Consider the following 21140-nt stretch of genomic DNA (forward strand, 5'->3'; position numbering starts at 1 on the left):
GATTATCGATTCGGGGTAGGGGATATTGGTGTTTGATAGTGATTTTTTTCAACTCACGATAGTCAATGTACATGCGAGAAGATCCATCTTTCTTCCTAACGAATAGAACTAATGCTCCCCAAGGTGAGAAGCTTGGTCGGATAAATCGTTGGCTCAGCAGTTCGTTTAGTTGACTGGGTAATTCCTGCATTTCGACTGGAGCCAATCAGTATGGGGACTTGGCTATGGGGGTGGCTCCAGGAATTAAGTCGATTCTGAACTCGACTTGTCGCACAGTAGGTATTCTCGGAAGGTCTTCTGGGAATACATCGGGAAAGTTATAGACTTCCAGAATATCCTTGATATCCTTTACCTCCTTCTCCTTGTCAACAATGTGTGCTAGGAATGAATGGTACTTCTTGCGCAGATAAGTTTGAGCCTTGATGCACAAGATGATTTTGAGACTTGTGCTAGGTTTTTCACCTTAGATGACTAGGGTCTCGTTATTTGGTAAGTTAAGTCGGACGAATTTTCGTAACATAAGATATCGATGTGGTGAGGACTTAACCAATCCATACCAATGATAACGTCGAAACTCCTTATTGTGACCCAATGTACACGCATTTATTTCTTTCAGTTTTACTATTTGCCATTTCTATGGTGAATATTTCGTTGAGTGACTGTGGTTTTTGGTTAAGTATGTGTTTAAATTTTTGGCTCACAAAACTTCTCTTCACACCACAATCAAATAGTATGCATGCATATGAGTTATTGAGAAGGAACGTACCGGTAACAACCATGGAATCCTTTAGGCATTCTTCGTGCCCTAATGCCAGAACTCTTCCGGTATCCCCAACATTCCTATTATAGGCTTTTAGGCATTCCCTCCTGAAGTGCCCCGTTTCCCCACACCTGTAGCATGTTCGGCTTACTCCGGTAGTTGTGGTTGGGACTGTCTGTTGGGCTGGCTCCTTACAGAAACGGACAATGTGTCCTTTCTTGTTGCAGTTTGTGCAATGCATTTCCCGACAAGCTCCAACATGGTGGAAGTTGCACTTGTTACATTTTGCTAGGGTTCTAGCATATTGCATTGCTGGTGTAGGGGCGGTGGGACACTGAAAGTGTGGGCCGCCACTATTTGTTGTTTCTTGGCAGGCTCGTGTGTTGATTTTCCCTTCGTCTTGTTCCAGGGGCTTTTTGTTGGATAAGGTGTCTAAGTCCCTAACTATATTTGGTATGTACTTGAATCGACCCGTCATGGTCCATTTGGGTCACATGACATCATGCATTTGGATAGACTAAATGAGAGAAATAACGCTTGTGGTTTATTAATATATTATAAGTTCTAATATATTAATAGTATTATTTAATTAGTATTGATCAAGAATTCATTTGGAATTAATAAAGTGATCAAAAGATGACTAATTAAATATATGGGGTGATTATGTAAATCATCCGTAACTTGTATAGTGGACTAAAAGGGTCCATGGATTATCAAGTTGGGTTAAACCCATAGGATGCTCCATGGATGCTCCATGTGAGTTACAAGCCCATGGGTCATGGAAATGAAGAGTCATGTCACATTAGAGTTTAAATGGTGTAACCCTAGATGTGACACACTATATAAGAAACATGATACTCACCAAATCAGACACACTAAGAACAAGAGAGGGCTAGTCTGATTTTTACAAGTGTTATACATTATCTTAAGTTATTCCAAAGCATTTGGTGTTGTGTGAAGCACTTGAGGCATCACACATGGGGTTCTAGGCTCTCAAGGTTTTCAAGGAATCAAATCAACTACAAGTATGTAATTTTAGCCATCGTTGAGATTAAAAGTTCCCCATGCTAGATAGGATTATCAACCTTGGAAATTGTATTTTGCATGTATTATAGACAAACATAGATCTAAGGTTTTCTAGGGTTGCATGTACACTTAGGGTTGTTAGAATACTCAAAACCCATAAGTGGTATCAGAGCCTAGGCTTATTTGTTTATACTTGATGTAAAATAGTGTAAAAAAATCAATTTTTGAGTTGTCTACACAGGGGACTCAACGAGTCCATGCGGAGAACTCGACGAGTCCAAGTGAAAATGCAACCAACTCGGCGAGTCAGTTCATGCACACGACAAGTTGGCCAGGCAGGGTGCAAAATATCGATTTTTGCTGTTAGAAATGGACTAGAAACATTACTCTAAACTGTTTTGGTGTTGTAAAACTTGTTTTAGATGGTGTAATGGTTGTTCTAATCCATTTACAATGGCTAATATCAATTTTTCATGATCTTATGTGTTCATATGTTCTTGAAACTTTGATATGAATATTCATGTTCTTATGAGTTTCGATAGATCATAGGAATTACTTGTTTAAATGTTTAATTCATGATCTTTATTTGTTTTAATGGATTCCACAAATTGTCTTCAACTTATGGATAACCAAAAGTCTCTTTGTGTTAAAGACCATTAAAAGAACACATAAGTTATAAAATGAAGAGTCTTCATTTTAATAACTCATAAGTTATGAATTTGAAAGGTTTTGTAAAGTTACAAAACATTGCCCTCAAGTTTTGGAACATGTAAAGTCACTTAATACACTTTAGTTCCAATCCCTAGATTTTTAAAAGTTAAAAAATAACCCTTGTACTTTATAATATTATAAGTTAATATATATATATATATATATATATATATATATATATATATATATATGTATGTATGTATGTATGTATAAGACCAAGTCGTCTTACCATTAGTAGGCCTCATTCAAGAAGCCGGTCTATAAGGGGGTTATAAGGTTGCTGCCTATAAAATGGCAGCTTAATGGGTGTCCACTCTCACCCACCGCTTCCTTGATCGGTGGAGGGTCGTTAGCCGAATGGGTAGGACAAGGACTTATAAATTCTCATTAAAAGTATGATGAGTATTATAAAGTAACTAAATGTTTTATTAAATTCCCAATCTTAGTTACTTTAGGAAAATGTGAATAAGGTGCTAATCCATGAAATTACACTTTACACTTTGATTAAGTCGTTAGTGGAGCGTGTGTGGTTAACCGACACACTAACTTGGACATAACAAGGTAGGTAAAGCGTGACTTAAGGTTTATTATAGGTCGGTGGAGCGCGTGTGGTTAACCGGCACATCGATTGAGTGATAAACTTTAAGGGTACCAATTAATTTGCATGGTCACTTCACACCTCGTTTTGTGATCCTCGGTATCCCAGTCACAAAACTTGGAGGGCACACTCAAGATTCAAACATGCCTTTGAAAAAGTTCATTGAATCTCAAAAGAATCTAGGAATTTCTAAGAGCCAATTAAAACCTAATAATTTATATTTCGGTTTTTGGTGGAAATTGGTGAATCGTCATTCACCTACCTTTCAAACATGTTATAGCTTAGATTACGACATACCTTTTATAAGTTACGATATATTGTGATTGGATCCTAGCCTTAATATTACATTTGGGTGTTTTATTAAGGACTATCTTTATATCTAAACTAAACTTGTTCTCTTCTTTTTCATATGTCTTCCAACAACACTGCTGCTCGCTCAAACCCTACTGGCTCCTTTTCCCTCATAAACTTATGTGGGAGGGTCATCTTCGATGGTTCCAACTTTATGGATTGGATCCGAAACATCAGGATGGTGACTCGTTACGAGGACAAGGAATATGTCCTTGATAAGGAGCTAAAGGAGATCGATGAGTCCACAACTACTCCCTAGGAGACCTCTTACTTTTGGACTCATGAAAGAGATGCCACAAAAGTGGCATGCATCATGATGGCCACCATGATAGTTGAACTCCAGAAGTCCTATGAGGACTACTACCCTTTTGAGATGCACCAAGATATTATGGAAAGATACCATCAGAGTGTTAGTCAAGAGCAGTATGAAATAATCTCCTCCATGATAACAACCAGTATGAAGGACGAAGATTCCGTCACGAGCCACATGCAGAAAATGCAAAGGTATGTGGATCGTTTGCTGAAGCTTAATGTGAACTTCCCTAAGGAGCTTGCAATAGATATCATTTTGCACTCCTTACCCTCGTATTATGATCAATTCCGCATGACACACCACATGAATAAGGAAGAAGTCACACTCAGCAAACTTCAAGGACTCCTAAAGACCGCAGAAACAATTCTTAAAGGTAAGTCGGCTATTAACACTCCTACGCCTACTCCAAACTCCACCCTTATCTTGGCAATCGGGAAAGGTAGAGGGAAGAAGAGGAAGAGCTCTTCGAAGGAAACCAAGGCTAGGACCCTTGATGGCTCTTCTTCAAGTGGAAACAAGAAAGGTTTCATCACTCCTTCTTCTGACCCAAAAGAGGTTGGATGCTTCTATTGCCATGAAAAGTCGCATTGGAAGCAGAACTGCCCAAAGTACCAGCAAGATGTGAAGGATGGGAAAGTTAAACCAAACCATGCAGGTATTTACACTATTCTATCTAATAAATCACCATATTCTAACTCTTGGGTCCTTGATACCGATTGTGGTATTCATATTTGTTCTGATTTGCAGGGACTAAGAAGAAGTGAGAATGTGGAGCATGGAAAGATAAACTTGATCATGGGGAATATGAAAGCTTCACCTGTCACCAAGATTGGAGTTTATTCTTTGTTGCTAAGTAATGGGTTTACTTTAGATTTGAATAAATGTTGTTATTCGCCATAAATGGCAGGAAATATTATTTCCTTTCATGCTTTGTACAAACAAGGGTTTACCTTTTCTTTTGATAATGAAATTGGTGGAAGAAATGCTTTCTTTAATAATGTTCTTTATTTTAAAGCATTACCTTGTGATGGTGTGTATGAAGCTGTATCTGTTGTAGATAATCTAGGAAATAATGTGTTGTGTATTGATTCTTCTGATAATAATAACATGGATAAAGCATCATGATGGCATTGTCGTCTTGGACATGTGAGCAAGAAACGCATTGGCGAACTCCAAAAGGATGGAGTCTTGGAGTCATTTGACCTAAAGTCAAATGATAGTTGTGAATCATGCTTACTTGGAAAAATGACAAAGTCACCCTTCACTGGTTCTTGTGCTAGGGGTGAAAGTTTGTTGGATCTTGTGCACACGATTGTGTGTGGACCCTTCAAATCTGCCACAAGGGATGCTAATCATTATTATTTGAATTTTACTGATGATTATAGTAGATATGGATATGTCTATTTAATCAAGCATAAGTTAGAGACTTTTGAAAGGTTTAAAGATATTAAACAGGAAGTCGAGAATCAATTGGACAGGAACATTAAGATGCTTCGATCCGATCGTGGTGGTGAGTATCTTAGTACAAAGTTCCTCGACTATCTTAAGGAATATGGGATTTTATCACAATTAACACCTCCCAGGACACCACAACTTAATGGTGTCGCTGAGAGGCGTAATCAAACCTTGTTGTATATGGTTCGTTCCATGATGAGTCACGCTTCGCTACCAATCTCATTTTGGGGGTATGCCTTAGAGACTGCCTCTTATATCCTTAATCTAGTCCCTACAAAGAAAGTTGCCAAAACTCCTCATGAGATGTGGACTGGTAAAGTTCCCAAACTAGACCACATCAAGATTTGGGTTTGTGAGGCTTTCGTGAGACACGAGACTCATGATAAGCTCGAACCTCGAAGTGAGTGGTGTATTTTCATCGACTACCCATAGAAATCCTTTGGTTACCACTTCTACAGACCTAGTGACAATGTCGTCTTTGTAGCAAGGAGGGGCGTCTTTCGAGAGAGAGATAGAGTTCATAAGCAAAGGAAAAAGTGGGAGGCAAATTGACCTTCAATAAATTCAGGAGTCAAGGGGTGAAGGAACTTCAAACCCTAGCACTCAACCTGAGGAGGAAACTCCTGTTAAGCCAATTGACAAGTCTGTACCTTTGAGTCGTTCCACAAGGGTTAGGAATGCACCTACGCATTATTATGGTTTCCATATTACTGCGGAAGGTGAGACACTTATCAGTGATGAGACATTGGTAAGTTTGGATGAACCTAACAGTTACACGGAAGCCATGGAAGGCCCCGAGTCTACAAAATGGAAAGAGGCAATGGACAACAAGATACAATCCATGTATGACAATCAAGTTTGGAACTTGGTTAACAATGTACCAGTTCGTAAGACAGTTGGGTGCAAATGGATCTTCAAGAAGAAGACCGACATGGATGGTAATGTACACACATATAAGGCGCGACTGGTTGCAAAGGGCTTTTCTCAAACTCTGGGAGTTGATTATGATGAGACCTTTTCACTAGTAGCAATGATTAAGTCCATTAGGGTTCATTTAGCCATCGCTGCATTTCATGATTATGAAATATGCCAAATGGATGTCAAAACCGCCTTCCTTAATGGAAGTTTGGCTGAAGATGTTTTGATGAGTCAGCCAGAGGGTTTCGTCAGTACAGAATACCCTAATAAAGTGTGTAAGCTCGAGAAATCAATTTATGGATTGAAACAGGCACCTCGGAGATGGAATCTTTGCTTTGATGAGAATGTTAAAGAATTTGGCTTTTCGATGAATGAAAATGAATCTTGTGTCTATGTCAAGGCTAGTGGGAGTATAGTCAGCTTTTTGGTACTGTATGTGGATGACATACTATTCATAGGAAATGACATCCCAACCTTGCAGGAAGTGAAGTCCTGGCTTGGGAAGTGTGTATTTATGAAAGACCTAGGAGAAGATGCCTATATTTTGGGGATAAGGATTATAAGAGACCAAAGTAAAAGGCTAATTAGACTTAGTCAGAGTACCTACTTTGATAAGGTGCTAAAGAGGTTCAGCATGCAGGATTCCAAGAAAGGAGACTTACCCATCCAGAGTAATGCCAGACTGAGTAAAACTTAGAGCCCGAGTACTAAGGCTGAGATAGCAGAAATGAGTCGAGTACCTTATGCTTCTGAAGTAGGTTCGATCATGTATGCTATGACCTGCACTCGACCTGATGTAGCCTTTGGTTTGATCATGGTTAGCAGATATCAGGGGAACCCTAGAAAGGCTCACTGGACTACGGTAAAGAATATCCTCAAGTACCTGCGGAGGACTAAGGACTGGGTCGTTACCCTCGATGGGAGTGATGACTTGAGAGTTTTAGGGTATAGTGATGCTAGCTTTCAGACTGATAGGGATGATTTCCGCTCTTAGTCAGGCTGGGTCTTTACCTTAAACGAAGGGCCAATCACTTGGAAGAGTTCCAAGCAGGAGACAGTGGCTGATTCAACTTGCGAATCAGAGTATATAGCAGCAAGCGAGGCAGCAAAGGAGGCGATATGGCTGAAGAACTTTATTGGAGACCTTGGAGTTGTACCAGCTATAAAGGAGCCAATGGAAATTTTCTGTCATAGTGAAAGTGTAGTTGCCATAGCCAAGGAACCAAGGGATCATGGGAGATCCAGACACATCGATAGAAAATACCATTCATCAGACATTGAAATGAAGAATGACTCCTCGTGGCAAAGAGGGTATAATCGGATGAGAACCCAGCAGATCCCCTCACGAAGGGACTGAGTCGGGTTAAGCATCTCCAATCTTTTGTCAATAATTTACTATATTTCTTTTGCATGTTTTGACTTCTAGAATAATTATGTTTGGTATATCATATTATTCGAATTCTCCACAGTCGGTCATATGTTGGAAGTAGGTATGAATCAAGACTGTCATAGGTTGGTTGTAGAGGTCTCAGTTGTTGGACAGGGCTACAACACTCATGAGTGCTCGTAAGTTCTGAGCATTGGAATCAACCCACGCTCACTGGTATCACTTCATGGAATTTATCTCGAGTGATCGTGAGACGGTAATATCATATAAGTCTTCAAACCTAGAGATATGACTTCTTGCCTATGGGTTGGTTATGCATTGATTGTACGAAACCGCATTTGTAAATCGATGTTATAAAACATACTTTTGTGTGTGTGATTCAACAAGTATATGAGTCGAAGTTTATCTGTTCCTTCTTGAATTAGAAGCAAAATCTGGGCCCCTCGATGATTTTGTTTTGACTTATTTACCGGGCCCGGTCAGAACCAAATTGATGTGTTCAATTTAGTTCCATGTCTAACAAATCGGAAATCGGGAAACAAACTATTGCACAATAAGTAAGGCATTGTTCCATGTATTGGTCCGGTTGATATCTAGAACAGAGGATTATATGATCACTTATCGTAAATGGCGTATCATCATCGTCTCAGTTCCGAGAGACCTTGAAAGTGCTACGATTGCTGATCGGTTCCTAAAGTCATACTTTCAGATATAGTTATTAGACTTATCCAAATGGGAGACAATTGGATAAGGTGTCTAAGTCCATAAATATATTTTGTATGTACTTGACCCAACCCGACATGGTCTATTTGGGTTGCATGGCATCATGCATTTGGATAGACTAAATGAGAGAAATAACACTTGTGGTTTATTATTATATTATAAGTTCTAATATATTAATAGTATTATTTAATTAGTATTGATCAAGAATTAATTAAGTGATCGAAAGATGACTAATTAAATATATGGGTTGATTATGTAAATCATCCATAACTTGTATAGTGGGCTAAAAGGGTCCATGGATTATCAAGTTGGGTTAAACTCATAGGATGCTCCATGGATACTCCATGGGAGTTACAAACCCATGGGTCATGGAAATGAAGAGTCATGTCACATTAGAGTTTACATGGTGTAACCCTAGATGCGACACACTATATAAGGAACATGATACTCACCAAATCGGACACACTAAGAACAAGAGAGGGCTAGTCCGATTTTTAGAAGTGTTATACATTCTCTTAAGTTATTCCAAAGCATTTGGTGTTGTGTGAAGCATTTGAGGCATCACACTTGACGTGCTAGGCTCTCAAGGTTTTCAAGGAATCAAAACAACTACAAGTATGTAATTTTAGCCATCGTTGAGATTAAAAGTTCCCCATGTATGCTAGATAGGATTATGAACCTTGGAAATCGTATTTTGCATGTATTATATACAAACATAGATCCAAGATTTTCTAGGGTTGCATGTACACTTAGGGGTGTTAGAATGCTTAAAACCCATCACTTTTCTTGTTGTCACTCCCTTTTTCTTGACTGGGAATGGGCGTCTTAAATCCCTGGCGGACTCCATGATCTACAAGTGTTTGTGCCAAGCGTTTGGCATTATCAAAGGTAGAGGGGTTTGAAGATACTATATATCATTGGATCTGGGGGGATAGTCCCTAGAGGTAATGTTCCACCTTTTTGATTTCTAGGGTGACCATCCCGGGACAAAGCACTGCCAAGTCACTAAACCTAGTGGTGTATGCTGTTATAATGGAACCCTCCATTGTGAGGTTCTAGAGTTCTTGCTCTAATTTTTTTACTTCACCCCTTGGTCAATACTCTGCTAGAATCATGATTTTCAGGTCCTCCTAGCTCAAAGTGTTGGCCACGGTGAGTGTTAATGATTTGACCTGGCACTTCCAGCAAGAGAGGGCCCTATCGGTGAATGTGTAGGCAACAAATTTGACTTTACACTCTTCCGCGTAAGCACATATTTAAAATACTGACTCAATCTTCTCGAACCACCTTCCAGAGCGATGACAACTTCGTCGCTATAGAATGCTTTCGGTTTGTAATTCGAGAAGTCCTTATAGGAGCATCCTCTTGGTCGACCATGGCTGTCGCGTTGGTTAGAACTATTAGTACCAATTCCAGCCCTAGTGGCACCATTGGAGCTAATCTGTGCTATGGCAACAGTTACAGCAGCTTGAAAGACAGCAATATCCATCGGTGGTCATGGCGGCGGTGGTGGTGGTGGTGCTGTTGTATTGTTGAAACTTCTGCTAGATTTGCGCGGTGGCTTTTTCTTCCATAAAGTTTAAAGATGAAATGATGATGAGTTTTCAATAATGGTTACAAGTCATGTGTTATCAGACTAGATTATTTTAGTTCTATGCGTCTTATGTTCTGACTTTAATGTATTTTGTAAGTGCTTCATGATGAAAATCTACCATAGTTAATTAAATGATTACAATCAGTTTATGAATTTCATAGTGACTTTCCAATGGAATAAAATGCATGTCAATTTCATTAATATATTTTGGTACATAATACTGGGAAAATTTGGAGTTTTAAGCAGGCCTACGAAACATCAATGTAAGGGAACATTTTGACAGCATATCGATACCATGGAATAGTGTAATCACTTATTCGAAGGGTCGTACTTACATACGGAAAGAAAACACCTAATATTATAATAAAACATGGGTAGTATAGGGAACTTCTCGTGGAGGTTGATCTTCTGTGGGTCATGCGATGAAGTCAGGAAGGTTTGCATTTCCTTCACTCAGTGTTCAGCCTCAAATAAATGCCTCTCCATTATGGCCTGATGTTTCCGATATTCTCTCATCTCAGCTCGAGTTGAGGTAACTTGCCTTTGAAGGGTCTAAGTATGATCCGTGTCCGATTATGATCTTCGTCCGGGCGATGAAGCCGGGCTACAGTGATCCCGGTGTTGGCGCCAATCTCCATGATATGGTTAGCGGAAGCCCTTGCTAGCTCGCCATGATGCGCGATGCAACAGACCATGACAGGAAAAACTCTGTCTGATAAACCCTCTTTATCAAGATTGTAGAAACCTCGTTCCATACCATAGGGTGGGCGTTGTCCCTGCTCTTGGCTCCATCTCTTCATGTTTATTGCCCATCGGGGCGCCGAGCCCTGGAAGTTCAGTCTGGGATTTTGGACGACTTGTGTGGGTATTACACTTACGGTTCTTAATCGATTTCTTCCTCGACTTCTTCTTCGTCCTCTTCTTATTCTATAATCTTTAGAATCGTCTGTTGGATCTTCCACGATACAATCTTCGTTCCCTTGATTAGGGGGTAGGGATCTCCGGGTAGGTGGAATCATGCCATAGAGTCTATTCGAGAATAAGAGTAAGAAGTATATAAAGAATTTTAGTGTGTGGTTTTATCATATCACAAAATACTCTTATAGTATTTTAAGTTTAGAGGTTCTTTCTATGGTTTGTTGGTAAATTTAGACTCGTCGTTTACTACGACCATTCCTCAGCATACATTAGCCACATCCTAGATAAATATAGTTTATCAGGCTATATTTATCCCAGATCTGATTACATACCCTGAGACCTACTCGTAGTGTTTAACATATGTTAATACTTGTTGTTTTGTTACTGTTATGACACTGAACTAGTAAATATGATTGTACTTATACTTTTATAAAAATATCATAATATTTTAAAGTATACTTGTAGGAAAATGTAACGTCAGTGAGTTTTTGTCGCATTTTATTTATAGTTTGTATATCTTATGTGGTTTGATATACTTAGTTCACTATAAACAATGCTCTGATACCAATCTGTCACACCCCCAAACCAGGATGGCGGAAACATCCATGGGTTGATGACTTTCGTGTATTGTATCATAACAATTGAGTAATAGTAAAGAAAGCAAACATAACCATCATATATATAATTGAAAAAGTTACATCCTTGTAAGTGTTACTTATGATGAAGATGAGTTATTTATGATATTTCTCACCCATAACCTGCCATATTTGAGAGGAGTCGAGTTATTTATGTTATTTGTCACCTATAACCTGCCGGTCTAACTGTAACTAGTAGTCAGGGTGTGGGATCATCAGTCTCGTATAGATCTATACACAAGTTTCCCGCCCTCTTATTGGAGATTTTGGTTATAATACAAGACATTCATGTATACCTCAGTTAGGTGCAATGAAGACGATCTCTCACAAATTTATTCAACGAGTGTACGTGTTTTTGAAATAAAACTTTTGGATATGAAATTATCTCCTTTTTCCAGGATAATATCGAAAATGTTGTAAAACAATTATATATGCACTTTATATAATTTTTACCCTTTGCTCAACAGATTACAATGAGGTAAAGTTTCGTAAACTATATTTATATAGTTTAATGAAACGAACTTGTCGTAATTACAATATATATAGTTATATAAATTTTTAAGAATAATGTATTTAACACTTTTCGTAAAAATGGTAAAATAATATATTTAAATGTTTTCATTTTAATGCAAATATTCTTGTGTGTTACTTGTATTCCCACCTAAAACATAGAAAAGTATTGAAAAATGTAGGGGTATGAACTCACCTTACGTGTGTTTGTGGCTAGATAATGAGACGACGGTGATGATCTTTAAGCTATGAATACGCGATAATGATCGTATCCTAAGAGTTTTAACACACATCAATGTGTGTAAATAATATGAAGTAATTTAAAAAATGTTTACATAAACACTAGATCATAAGAACTTACAATGATTCGTTATGAAATAGCTTGAAGGATATGGCTCCAATGGATGTTTAATTGATGTGTTTGGATGTGGAAAACAAGGTTTGATATTTTGAGAGAGAATGGATGTGAAATTGTTAACTATGAATGGTATTTAGAAAGGCCTCTAATTCGTGTATTATATATGAGATAAGAAGAAATGAAGTGATAGTGAGTTGATGTTTACATTAGTATGTTTTCCATGAAATTATTCTGACTCATTTAAATGTAAAACATTTCATATCTTTTCATTTAAAAGAAAAGGCATGAAATATATGAAACTGGTATCTTATAACATTTCAAAAGGTTGATTCAAATATTCGAAAGAAATATAATATTATGTAGTCATATTCATGAATATGAATTGCGTTTCCAATGATCTTTTTGGATAGGACTTTGGAATTTATTTAATCATAAGTATTAAGATAAATTCAAGTCTTATTTATCAAGACAAATGATAAAAGCTCCATGTGATAGTGTGAATGCTTATTGGAATTAGTTTTAACTATTAGTCTATTCAAACTATCCAAAATACGTACTAATTCAAATACATCCAAAAGTTTGGATAAAATGTATTTGTAGAATCGTTGTCTTGAACATGTAAACGAGAAATACATTACCAATTATCCAGTTGGATCGGATCTTGGATATCATTTGATTGCAAAGCTTATGGTAAATGAAAATCAAGCTTAACAGTATAGATGATTAATACATTAGTTGATAATGTAACTACATGTTGGAATTAGTTGACACAAATGGACCTTCAAATAATCCACAATACATAGAAAGACTGACTTGGTGTGAAACATGTTTATCTGAATAAATATTGAGACTTGAACCTTCTAGTTAAAACCAAATTGATACTTGATGAGTTGAATTATGCTTAGCAGAACAGTACATAGGTTTTCCTAACAAAATCTATGTTTTGGATTAGAGATGTGTTGTGTTGTTGGATGTCCCAACAAGTGTCTTGGATAATTGTTTTACAAGCTTCTAAGAAAAAAATGTATGTTGTTCAAAGGATGGTCTTCTAAGAGATGGACATGATATCCAAAAGAGTAAGTGGGAGCTAAATTGACCTTGATAATATTTAAGAGGCAACCAATGAAGAACCTTAGGTCGGTCCTAGCACTAAATTCGAGATTGAAAGAGTTATTAAGGAAATTGACATACCTCAAACTATTCCTAATAGACTTAATAGAAGATATCATATACATAATCATATAGATTGAGATTATATGACTCACTGGTAGACAATAATTAGAGAATGCAAGCTATTAGAAGCTATGATAAGCCCTATAAGGTTGCAAAATGGAAGGATATGGATCGTGAGATTTTGTCTATGTATAATTGAAAGCTTCATTGGTCAAACACTTCATGTTAAAAATACAAGTGTTAGTGTTGGTATGTGTACTTATCACCTTGGGAAGATATTTTTAACCAATCAAGAGGGTGTTTTCATTCTAGGTATGACTGAAATCCCTTGGTACACACCCAAACTTGATGATTTCAGTCCTAAAGGCTTCAAACAAGTGATTGCGGTCCTATCTTGGAGAGATTTCGGCCTTAATGGGCCATAAACTAGACATTTTGGTCTTGGCTTGATTCCATGAGGTTGATTTCGGTCCAAGGCTTGGAGTTTTGATTCATAACAACCCAAATCCCTTATGTAATTAATTTTTTTGTGACGTTTTTTGACTCTCCAAGGTTTATTACAACTAGGATTTCAAAGTAAGGCATATAATAACTTACAAAAACATGCTTCATGGTATTGATAGTCCTATTGCATTAATATATTAATGTGAATTCACTTGTACACGGTTATAGTTTAGACTTGTTTGTTCTAGAATTTTTCCAGTTGTCAGAATAGATGTACTTTTAAAGGGCATACAAACCATTATAAACATTGCTTACCATTTTGGCACGTTTTTGAAAAACTTAGAAACATTTTCTCTTATAATATTGTTTTAGCTATATGCTATAAAACTTAAACATATGACATTGAAGTTTGTATTGTGTGTAAAAGCTTTATCGGATCTTCAAACCACTTTTGTTTTGACTCTTTTGACCACTTTCTCATTTAGGCATTTTACTTTACTTAAATGTGTTTTGTTGAAAACTAACATGATATTTTTACAACTTTCTACTCCAAACGTGTTTACAAGACATTACTAACGCCAACATTTCAAAACACACCTTATTTGTATATTTCATTACAAATTAGTTTTATAATTTATAAAGTTTCTATAATTTACAACATTTGAAAACTTAGTGTTCACTTTTAAATTTCTAGTGATGCGCTTTCAACAAAATGCAACTATTCTCTTAAATATACTAAGTTTTACCTTATCCATTTTAACCATTGTTGGACTCAAGCCTAAAGGTTCAAAACTGACAGATTTTCAATTACAAGTTGTAGTGCTTCTTCTTTTTCACAAATGGAGTTTAACTTAATAGATAACTAGTGAATTTTTAGTATACCTTAGCAAACACTTTAAAACTTCTGGATTTCTATGTAACCATTAACATACATCAAGGATTGAAGTTGAAATATATCTCAACCTAAGATTTAGATCTACTTATGGATATTGTCCTTAAAATTTTAGCAATAGCAATCATTGCCGCTGCTACCTTCCTTTTCTTTCCCCCACACTTGATTTCTTGCTCTCCTTCTGATTTTAGATCTCACACACCCATAATAATAACATAATATATTGTCTAACTTTGTTTCTTTCTGTTCTGCTTCTCTTAATACCATGTTCATACACATAAAGACTAGAAGTATACCCTTACTAAATATGAGCGATTAATGCGCGTATAGTCGCGATGCATAATTTCGATTTAGACAAGTTTGATATATTCAATTACGCCATTTATCATATACTTTTTATTTTTATTTTCAATTCTATTGTAAACAAGTAATCCTTATTTACATTTGTTCTTTCGTTCTAAGTTTGGAAACTTGATTTAAAATGCAATTTTCATTGTATTTTCCTTACAATTAACACACAAGATGAATACCCTTGTGCTTATCATTTTCTAAGACCGAAAATTATATGTGAAGGATATATTTTCTTATGCTTCTTCTTCTTATAAACATAAAAAGTTTTAAATATTATGATTATCTATCCTTCAAATGATTATTTTTGGTAGAATCATTGAATTAAGAATGCACTATTTTTAAAGATCGTTATTTTTACACCTTTCTTAAAATAGTATTCTACATTCAATTTTCAGTGAGTTCCTAAATTCTCAAACTTGTTTTCATAAGTATTCTGACTACTAGTAAACTTGAATTTGTCCTGACTTAAACAATTTGACAATTCTTCAAAAATTGTAATATGAATAATTTTATATAAATTCCCTCATCGACGACTTAAACCTTTAACATTAATTAATCTCTTAATTTTATTTACTACTTTGTTTGATTGCCACACATGTAACTTCATTTTCTTCGAATTATTACACATTTTGATAACAGTGAGATTAATTATCATTTCTAAACACCCAAAATGCAATCTACATAATGTGATTTTATTTATTATAAACCTTTATCGCCTCCATTTCCAACCATGACTCTCTAAATAAGTATATTCTTCAAATACGGTTTTATTGTTGCAAGAGTAATAGTGTTAGTAGATATAGCTTCAGAAATCCTTGTCCATTTCATAAATTATTTTGTAGACGACAGTTAAATAGTCCTTACACTTGAAATGTACGAGAACTGCGTTGCCTACACTTAGTATGTATCATTAGGAACTTACCCTCGATCGCTTCTCTTTCATTTGTGCTACCCCTTATTATTTTGGAAAATACATTTTCCAGACTTAGTAGCCAACCCGAAAGTGAACAAATTGTTCCTAATCTCTTCTTTATTAGACATAAAATTTACACTTAGTTCTGATTTACAATGTGACTTAAAAATCGATGCAGACTTATCACTTAATGCAGTTGGTGCTTCAACAAAACTTATAGCACTATCTTAATTCAGATAATATCTAATTACATAATCTTTTTCGTCTAGGTCGCCATGGTTGGATCATGATTCCATGAACCAAATTTCACACAATCTAGACTATAGAACTTGAATTATGGAAACACTAATTTGATTATAGCTAAAAAGTTGGGCTCTTCCCTTGAGAAATAAACCCAAAATTATCAAAGAGCTCTCAATGTAATGCCCAGTTCCTGGTATGTATTTTAATAAAGAATTATTCAGTTTTTCAAAGGGACTCGACAAGTTGGAGGCCCCAAACTCGTCGAGTAGGAACGAATGAATGGATGCGGGACTTGAAGTCGACTCAACGAGTCGAGAGGCCTCGACTCGACGAGTAGGGCTCCTAGAGTGAAACCTAATTTTCATGGTTTGCACCCTATTTAAAGACCTTAACACCCCCATTATGGCTTCCATCATCGCCTCCCATAGTCAAGAAAACACTAATTCGTGATCCTGAGCTTTGTGAGTGAAAAAGAAGTAGGTTCTTGGTGTTTTCTTGAAGGTGGGAAAGCTAGAAGTGCTTGGTTGAAGGAAGGAACTTTGGATCCAGAAGAAGATCTCCATTTCCAGCTCATTTGAGGTATAAAGTTTATACCTTATGTATTCATCTATTAGATCCCTTCATGGAGTAGTTTAGAGCTTTAAGAAACCATTTTTGGAACTATTCATGGATGCAAGCATGTTAGGGGCTAAGACTTCAGATCCAAAACCTTTGAGGGACTCCACGACATAAAGGTGCCATGTTTATGGCCATGGTAGTCCTATGCATCATAAGAACCACTTTTTAGGGCTATTTGAGGTAAATAGCCAATGCATGAACGTAAAGTTTGTAACTTTATGTGTTATATCTACCCTAAGAGACCAGATCTATGTTTTGAATGCATTAAACCCGACTAAATCTGTTTGTATGGAATTAGACTTTGGGGGACTCGACAAGTCGTTCTTAGGGCTCGTCGAGTTGGGTCGTGGTTCCCCAAGCTTTTTTATTACTGAACAAACTTGTTGAGTCTAGAAGATGAATCAGCAAGTTGGACGTGTTCATGGACTTGAAGATCAAAGAACTTGAAGAGTCCAAGGATGAAATCGGCTAGTTGATAGCAAAATAGTGTGATTTGTATACAGAGGAACCTGACGAGTTCAAGGAATAACTCGGCGAGTTGATGAGCGAAATGTCCCAACATACATAAAGAGGAAATCAACGAGTTCAAGGATGAACTCGGCGAGTTGTGAATGAAATACCACGACTCTGTATGAAAACGAAGTCGATGAGTCCAAGGAAGGACTCGACGAGTTTAAACGGAAAATATTGATTATGTCTTGAGGAAAAACTCAGCGAGTTAGAGGTAACTCGATGAGTTAGATTTCGAGTTCGAGATTCTTTAAATCATGGAACTCGACGAGTTGACGGACCAACTCGGCGAGTTGAGTCAACCAGAATGTTGACTTGGACTAGAAGGTTGATTTTGATCAAAGTGTTGACCTTTGACTTGACCATTACCTAGAGTTGACCCATAAAAGGGTTATAAGTTTGAAAGGGTAATTAAAGAGATGTTATGTGTAGGAGATTGAGGAGAGTTGATCCCAGCACCGTGGACAGTTCAACTACTTCACGACAATGAGGTGAGCTACCTTCCAGTAGAAGTGGGTCTAAGGCACCAAGGCCGACCCACTAGTAGGTGATTATAGTTAAGATGATTGTCTTTGTGATACTTGTCTGGTATGCCACAATCTGTTATGCTTTATGTGCTAGTATACTATGTGATTATGTGATAGTGGTAGATAGGGACTAATCCCCGGACCCGGTTGAGATATACCGACACGGTAGGTCGGGCACCCAGATATGTCTGACAGTATGATATGCTATGTTATTATGTGGTAGAGGTAGGGGTGAAATAGTCTCGGTAGCCGGTTGAAATATACGGAGGGTTGATTGGGCAACCAGATATGCCTGACAGGGTAGGTCGAGCACCCAGATATGCATGACAAAGGGTAGGTCGGGCACCCCGGTATGCCTGACAAGGGTAGGTTGAGCACCCATATATGCTCAGCAGGGTAGGTCAGGCACCATGATATGCCTGGCAGTATGTTTGTTGTATAGTATGTGGTATGATGGGGGAACTCACTAAGCTTTGTGCTTACAGTTTCAGTTTTTATTTAAGGTCCTTCTTCGAAGGGAAAGGAGCTGGTACGGTAGTAGTGCATCACACACACGATTTCTGCATAGGAGATTCTTGGGATTTGTACTCTGACGTTATTACTATGTGATGACATGGTTTTGATACTTATGATCTATGGTTTTTTATGAAATGAAGTAACACGTTGATGTTTTCTATAAATTCTTTTATAAATTGTTATATCATAAATGAATATTTTGGTGCGTATTTTTGAGATGTTACAAGTTGGTATGAAAGCCTTGGTTTGAGGGATTCGGACACACCTTCGGGGGTGTCTTGACTCAAATCGAGGGTTTGAAAGATTTTTACAAAGAAAACAGTGTTTCTAAAATTTAAAATAAAGAGTTTGTGTGATGCGTGCAATTGGCCGAGCTCAAGTAAGTTTTCCCAAGACACCCATACATGTTATGTTATGATATGATATGATTATGAGAACTGCATGGTAGATTAGGGCTGAGGATCTAGGAAGGATGCCTTATATGCCTATTGTATGTGTATGAGAACTGGATGATAGATTACGGCTAAGGATCTAGGAAGATGCCTTATGTGCCTATTTAATCTCATGCTAGAAGTGATTAGTCAGTGATATGACAGTCTGAATAGGATATGCTTGGTTTTGTTACTTAATGCTCGAATGTTGCTTGCTTTGTGCTTTTAGGAGCTCTAGTTATCTTTAACTAACTAGTAAAAAAATACATTTAGTTACATATTGCGAGAACTAAATAATTTCAGAAGGTTAGTTCTAGCCCTATTTCGCAGTTCTTGTTTGAGTCCAGCCGTTGTAGGGTAGGACCTCTCATTCGAAGAATTAGCTGGTCTTTGTGATATGTAATGGTATTTGCGAGCTATTTAGGTAGAGGTAACATGAATTTCTTATGCAGCTGATGTCGGTGAGTAGGTCAGAGAGTTACCCTAGGGTAAGCCGATGATAAGATTAGAGCAGTAAGCAGCACTAGTATAAGGGACTTGGTGAAGTCAAGGCAATCCTTGAGGAAAGTACGGATAAACGTGGAAGGTAGTATGTGCCCGTGCTACTGAAAGCAGATGATCAGTACTTGAGTCAAGGAGGGTCAAGATAGAACCAGGGAACTTGTAGAATGTGTGAGACCTCTCACGGTTATGTATGACCCTAACGATTATGTGTTTTGTTTCAGAATGGTAGTGACACGTCATGGAGCAGGAGCTTTAGGGTCTAGGTCGGGATCAGGTTCAGGTTCGGGTGCAGGTTCTGAGCCAGTTGATGACGGACTACGCGAGTTCATCGCGTCTGAGATCACGAGAGGCATCCTTGAGGCGGGCTCGGTGATTTTCGGGTCCATTAAGGAAAGGATAATCGAGCTAATGGGGGAGCGTCTCAGGGCGTTCAGGAGCAGCATGGCATCTGGCCAATATGGCACACACACTTTCCTTCAAGGATTTTCGGGGATGTGGTGCGCCAGACTTCTACGGGGTGAAGGACTCCATCGTGGCCAGGAGGTGGATTTTAGACATGGAGTCTACTCAGTTGATGAGCTTCTGCCCTGAGGGGTCGAAGGTCCGATATGCTTCAGGGTGTTTGAGGGATAGAACTAGAAATTGGTGGGAGCCAGTTAGTGATTCACTAGGAGCCCCAACCATTGAGGCTATGAGTTGGTCAGATTTTGTGACCAAATTTAGGGCTGAGTTTGCATCGGCTGTGGAGCTTCAATAGCTAGCCAGGGAGTTCATGGATATGAGGTAGACGAATGAGTCGGTGGCGGAGATTACCGCCATGTTCAGGGAGAGAGCCTTATTGGTGCCTCAGTACGCAGTGAATGAGGGGATGTGGAAGACCCGCTACCACTACATGTTGAGAGATAATATTCGGTAACATGTCAGCTTCTCAGCATGCCCGACCTTGGAGGACATGATATCTAAGGCGAGAGAGAGAGAGAGAGAGAGAGAGAGAGAGAGGGAGATTGACATTGAACACATCCGGAAGAGGAAGGCGGAGGCTGGGCAGGTTAATGGGGTTTCGGGGAAGAAACCCAAGGGATCTGACTCTAGGTCGAAGGGCCAGCAGAGCCGGAACTGCTGTGGGAAATGCGACAGGCCACATGAGGGAGTTTGCAAAGCTGGGGGCTCAGGTTGCTACAAGTGCAGTAAGACCGGGCACTTTAGGAAGGATTGTACAGCCCCTACCCCTACCATTCAAACTTCAGAAATGATTTTTCTTTCATTGCAATCAAAGGGACCATAAAAAGGCCAATTGCCCTCGACTGACATCAGGAACGCCAGTGGAGGCGCCAGCTCTAGCGACCCTGTGGATCACGGATGGCCGCAAGAGCAAGACATAGGCTCCATTGGTGAGGAGCGGAGCCTTCCAGCTGACTATCGAGGAGGCGCGTGCCGCACCGGATGTGGTGATGGGTATGTTTTCGTCTCCTTAACTCTTATTATATGTTGTTTATGATATTTATGTGCTATATTTATGTGCTTTTTATAGGATCGTATCAGAACCCCAAGTGGGGGATAGATTGTGCACAACAGCTGATGCGTATCAGAACCCCAAGTGGGGGATAGTTGGTGGTTCAAAGTGAGAGGCCACAACGAGGACCAACTTTGTGCTCAGCAGTGAGGGCTAGGGGCAACCTTCAGCAGGTTTGCACAAGGTACGTCGCCTACGTTATGCATACCCGGAAAGCAGGTAAGGCGATCGTGAGTAATATGGCAGTG

The sequence above is a fragment of the Lactuca sativa genome, chromosome 4 (assembly GCF_002870075.4).
Source record: "Lactuca sativa cultivar Salinas chromosome 4, Lsat_Salinas_v11, whole genome shotgun sequence".
NCBI lineage: Eukaryota > Viridiplantae > Streptophyta > Magnoliopsida > Asterales > Asteraceae > Lactuca > Lactuca sativa.